Genomic DNA, 6,438 nt, shown 5'->3' with positions numbered 1-6,438 from the left:
ACAATTTCCCTTCCTCCTTTATTTCAGTAGTTACCTCACTCCTTTCATCTATTTTTTAAGGATTTAGAAACTCCTTTTTATTTTGCAAGACATCAGGCTTAGAAACATATAACACTTGATGTGCACCTTCTTCATGCCAGGAATTGTGTTAGAACCTGGGCACTTTGATGTATAGTACAGGATTTATTCTTAGCAAAAATTGGGAGTGGCAAAAGTCAGAATCCATATTTTACCTGGCCAAACTTATGTAGCTAGGGTGTGAGAGAAGGATTCCTAGACAGTCTTAGGATGTTGTATCTCTAGCTCTTTTTACGATGGGAGTGGTCTTCTAATTCTGTTCTGTGGATACTTGGTATTCCAAAACCATGTTTCAGGGAATCTGCAAATGTTAGATATAGATTTCATTTTTAACAGCTCTAAATTAAACTTTAACATAATTAGAAGACCCATGCATCAATTTGTACAGTAGTTTCATTCATTTTTGTAGTCTACTTAAGGTAAAATTTTTCTATAAGCTCTGTGAATTCATTTCTAAATGTGCTGATAATTAGAAAAATGTTTGTGGTACTAGTATTTTGTTAAATTCAAACATGATAATGCTTCTATAAATTCCACAAGCAGGACACATACATTATATTCAACTAAATGCCAAGCAACACTGAGAAACATCTGTTAGATACATTAACTTATCATAATATATATATTCTATTGTGAAAAGAGTAAATATTGTAGTAATTATATAATATTACAAAATAGAGGTGCCTGTGGTCAATTTTATATCCTAAATATCTTTTATTAAAAGAATTCAATTCATTGTTAAATATTATTAGATTCTTTTGGAAAATTTTAATTCATCTTTAATAATAAAGTGTCCTCTGTCCTTTTCAACCATTCTGAGATTATAAATTGATTATGAAAATTGTTCTCTTTTGCAACTGTATTTCTGTATGATTTGTGACTTTCTTGTTTCAGTTTATCCAAAACAAAACACAGAAGTCAATTGGATGGCGACACTGATAGTAAAGTATAGCTGTTATCCTTTGTCCACTCACAAAAAACTTGTTATTTGCTGTTAATTAAATAAGTATTATCAATTCTAGCTTCCAAAAAGATATCTGAAAGAAGCAGCATTATTATCTGTTCTATATATAGTGGAGTTTCCATTAGAGCTTTCTCTGAATAAAGAATTCTGCCACTTTAAAAATTGAAAAATTAGTCTGCATACCAAGTGACCATTTGCCAAATGAAACAGTACTCTACTATGAAAGGAAAAAAATGAGTATTTATTGAATTGCGGTAATTTTTAATTATAACAAGCTGAGGTAAAAATACATTTTACTCTTTTCCATTATTCTCCAAAGCAAAGTCTTGACAGAAATATTATTTTGTTCTCAAAGAGCATTTTGTCTACATCATCCCTAAGAGAAAGTAGCAAGAAGTTCATTAACGAATTTATAATCTTAGACCACCTTTGCCAATAGAGCATTGAATATTTTATTGTCCACTGTGTAATTTTTTCTTAAGGAAGATCTATAATTGCCTATAGGGGTACACTCAACACAAAGCAATGAACCCCACTGATTTCTAGACAATTCAGAAATATCTTCTTCTTTTTTCATTAAATATACAAAAACGTTTTCTATTTAAGGAATAATACAAAATCGACTCTTTTCTGAGCTCAGTCTCTCCAGACAAATCTTAATTTCTTTATCTCCCATGTATATATGATAGTTCCTATACAGCCAATCTTTCTACTTGTACTAAATGCAATCCCCCCAACACACACCAGCACATCACTGATATAATTTTCCACATCTTCTTCTACACCATTAATTCTCTACACCATTAATGCTCTATACTGTCTTTCTCATCATGATATAAACATTCTTTTTTATTTATACTCTATTTAAAAACAAATTTGCTTCCTATGCTAGTTACCACTTAGCATTTCTTTTCATTGATAACTCCTTGGAAGTGCTATTGGTATGTTCATGCTGTCTCTAGTTTCTCTTCTTCATTCTCTCTTAAACCCACTCCATTTGGCCTTGTAATGCTGTTACTCTTATCAGTTATCAATCAGCACCATGTTTCAACATCCAATGGCCCATTCTCATCTCCATTTACTGGATTTGGCAATGGCGTTTGTCATGGTTGGCGGTCTTTTCTTTCTAAACTTGACTTCTAGAACATCATAGTTCCTTGGATTTCTCTTATTTCAATGCTTGGTCCTTCTCAGTCTCTGTGGGCTAGTACTTCGTCTCTTCCCTTGCCATGTTGGAGTGTCACAGAGATCTCTACTTTGTCTTTTCTCTATAATCACTCCACTCCTTCATGACTTCAAATGCCATCCATATTCTGGTAACTCCCAACATCCTATCTCCGGCCGTGACTTCCACACAAACACCAGATGTCATTCTCTAACTGCCTATCCACAGTCTCCACTTGTTTGTCCAATAAACATCTCAACTCATCAACTTTCAAACCTTCTCCACCTGTAGTTTTCCCATTTGTATTTTCAGCAATTCCATCCTTTTCAGTGGCTTTCACTAACAATCTTAGCATCTGCCCTTGACTACTGTTTCTTTCTCATTCTGCATCCAACACTCAGAAAATTCTGCTGTGCTTACCTTCAAAATATATCCAAAATGCAGCCCCTTCTTACCATGCCTAGTACCATCTCCCTGACCAAAATCACAGTCATTCGTCTCCTCAGTTGCCACAATGGACTCCTGACTGTTCTCCTTGCTTCTACCTAATGCCACCTTCTCCCTAACCCCACAGATTTATCTCAGATAAAAAACTAGAAGGACTGTACTAAAAGGTAAGCCCCATCATGTCCCCCTTACACTACCAAGCCCCATGTGTTCTGGCCCCACGACCCTTGTGCGTTCCTTGCTGCCTCTTACTCACTCTGCTTCAGACACACTGGCCTCTTTGCTGTTCCTCTAAAGGCCAGGCTTGCTGCTGCTTTAGAGTCCTTGCACTGGTATTCACTCTTCCTGAAATGGTCTTCCTCAGCACCAAATCCAAGTCTTTTGTCTAAATGTCACCTTATTGAGGCCATCCCCTAATCACTCTATTGAAAACTGCACCCAGTGCGTCACCCTCCCCACCATCCTTGCCTTACCTACTTTTCCTTTTATTCCCTTGTACTTTACACCTTCCAAGATATGCCACATTATGCCCATTGCTGCTCTTCTCATTAGCTGTAAGCTCCACAAGGGCAGCAATCTTTACTGTATGCTTGGTAATATGTGATAAACACCTAAAACAGTACCTGTCTCCTAGTAGATTCTCAATAAATATTTGCTAACAAAATGCTTTTTGTTTTCTGATGCAGGGTAAAGCTTTGGCCAGCTGTTAACAGTACCGATAACTGGATATCAATATTGTGTAAAAGGACATTTACTTCTAGTTTGATATCCTCTCCCCCCCTGTGTTTTTCCCCCTGTGTATTTATAAACAGCTTTTCTTCCAATCCTCCAAGTTCTTTCCATATATTTAACAATTTTTGATCTATTAAGTTTATTATTTTGAACACATTTGATCAAGATTATGTATGGTTTTTCAATTTTATTCAGTACTTTGAAACTCATTTGTACAAAATGTCATTTTTTAACTCAAAAGCAGTATATAAAAGGAAAATATATTTATATATGTAAGCTTAGAAGATAGGCAGCCCAAGATCTTGCCAATTATTATCTGGGAGGCAATAATAATAAATTATATTTAAATCGCATGTAATTTTTTCAAAAATGATTAAGAATTTCAAGACAATGGTGGCAGACATTTCAAGACAATGATTAAGCCAAGCAAGGGGCCCAATAGAACACAGAAAAATAGAACACATGATTATCAGTTTTATCATTTGTAAAAGTTGTAAAAGCTGTGGCATAAAGTTTTAGCATGAACCTGATACATATATTCCAAAGTCACATTTCACCATAGGCATATACAACTTAATACCTCTTTTCATATTCTACTTTAGGGTCCCGCTAACTGCAAGTAATAACAAAACAACAGCATATGACACTTTGACCCTTTAGCAGATTTGGAAAAGCTTGAATGCTTTCACTTATGAAACTATGGCTATTGATTCAAGAGTGATAGACAGTTGAAATATATGTACCAAATGTCTGAAAGTAAGATAAATAAAAATAATGCATATAAGTAGAGAAGCACAGTCAGAACTCCACTTGTTTATATAATTAAACAAGATGTTGTGCCCTTCTGCCTCATTTTCTTTGTCTATGCAAGTGAGAGGATTCAACTAAAAAGCTGGAAGCCATTTCTTCCATTTAAGAAACTGTATCAAAAAGAGCGAGGACTCAGGGTGTCACAATTAGGTACAACCTCAACAGTTACTCAGGTCTAGGTCCTCAGCTTTTCAGATTCAGAAACCATCTTTTTTTATTAGTGTATTTAAATATGAAATGCAGGGAGATTTATTCAGGCAAACTAAAATTGCAGGTGTCCATTTTATTAACCTAAATGCCTATTATTAAATTACAATAAAAGAAATAATGTCAGATGAGAAGCCTTTGGTCATTTACTCTGATTGTTCCTTCTGGGTGGACCAATTCACTTCAGAGACTAAATTATAGGTCAGACGTTTGCTTAATGGGCCCACAGTCAGAATATAGGAGCTAAATTGTCATCAGTAAAGGATAATTATGTGAGTCTGATTGCTTCTCTTTACTCAGGGAGATATTTTTACCCTGATTATCAATTGACCTTTTGGAATCAAAAGGATATTGGTCCTGAACTAACTTGAACACTCTTTTCTATGTTATACATCCTCTCTTTTTCTTTTAATCGCAGCCCAGAATACAATCCCTCTATTAATAATTCTTTTATCATGCAGTTACCTTTTGATATAATGTATTGAGTCTCTTCAGTTGAGTTTCATCTCAGACCATAAACTATACTCTAGTCACATTGGTTGATCTGGGCAACTTAACAAATTTATTAATCATCTTTTAAAGAAAAAACCTTCCTACAGATCTCTTAAAGAATTTCAAAACACACATTGGGATCAGACATATTTAACTTACTTCATAAACAGCTGTAGGCAGGTTAATTAACTTTTCAGCCTGAAAAATCTTCATCTATAAGACAGGAATAACAATCCCTACTTTTTAGGGGGTGTTGAAAGGCTAAATGAGATAATATTTATGAAGTTCAATGTTTGGACCTAAAGTGAAGACTCAGCAATAAACAGATACAGTCATCAGTAACCTCAAACACACCTTGCTTTCCTCCCAAAGTCAGTCTTCCAAGTTGGCCTTTATATCCTTTTGTCTCAGGTTGAGGGGGGCACCTAGACAGCCCCGGATGTCTGGGTTGCACATTTCAGCATCGACTCTCTGTAAGTCAACACATGTACAGAGGCACAAGGCAGGTGAACTTTCAAGGGCAATATCCTCTTCATAAACTTGAACCCACTGAACTATAGACTCACAAGCTAATAACTAATTATAGCTTTTTGTTTTGCCAGTTCTGGCAATGTAGCTCGCTATTTCCTCGAACAGCAAATGTTCCTCTATTGAACCCATCAGTTCATGAAAACAAGTTCGGCATCCCCTGTCATATTTAATATAAATCAACTGTACCATGAAATTCTGTTTTGTTTAAGCTCAAGATAGTTACCAGTGTGGACCCTGCGAACCTCAGCCTTTTAACTCCAAGACCATTTTTCATTCTATTTCTTTCTTAGAAGGATCTGTTTGTATATAATTAAATGTGGCTTTCTTAAACCTTTACAGTTGGTAGCTTAATGTATTTTTGTTTTATTTTGAGTACAAAGGCTACATTATGCTTTTGTTGGCATCAGTGCTGGTTAGGATGCCAGCTACATAATTTTGTTCTCTGCAATATGTCAGCATTTGAGTGCCTTGGGCTCAACAGGTGGTGCTAGATAAGGTTCTGGCAAATCAAATAGGTAATGCGGTTATTTCTTTTGTCAAATTATAATTAAAAACAGAGTCCATGTAAAATGAAACTTACATTTTCCTGTTTTAAAAAGGGCTCAGCATCCAGTACAAATCATTTTTTATAACAAAGGCCCATTAGTAAGGAAACGTATTGGCTGCATACATGGCAACACCTTCTGATCTGCAGTTTCGCTGCCCTCTGTGAAGTTTCCTTTGTAGACCTGAGGTCTAAGCACTGCTATGGGAGGTACTGACTTTTCCACCCTGCTGTAATTCAGCAATATAAACTTGAAGCCATGCTCCAAATGGAACTGGACGTTTAAACATAACGCTAAGGAACGCTTAGCAAAAATGCTAAGACACTCTGAATATTCCAGTTAGATCATCTACTTTAAAACTTTTCTTTTGCATACTATGGTTTTTCCGAGTTCCTAGATATAGGAGAAAAAACAGTGTGTCTGTAATCAAGAAACTGGAAAGATCTTTACCCCTTATAAGTGACAGC

The sequence above is a fragment of the Callospermophilus lateralis genome, chromosome 13, assembly GCF_048772815.1.
Source record: "Callospermophilus lateralis isolate mCalLat2 chromosome 13, mCalLat2.hap1, whole genome shotgun sequence".
Classification (NCBI taxonomy): Eukaryota; Metazoa; Chordata; class Mammalia; order Rodentia; family Sciuridae; genus Callospermophilus; species Callospermophilus lateralis.
The sequence above is the reverse complement of the archived record's forward strand: the minus strand, read 5'-3'. Positions refer to the sequence as shown.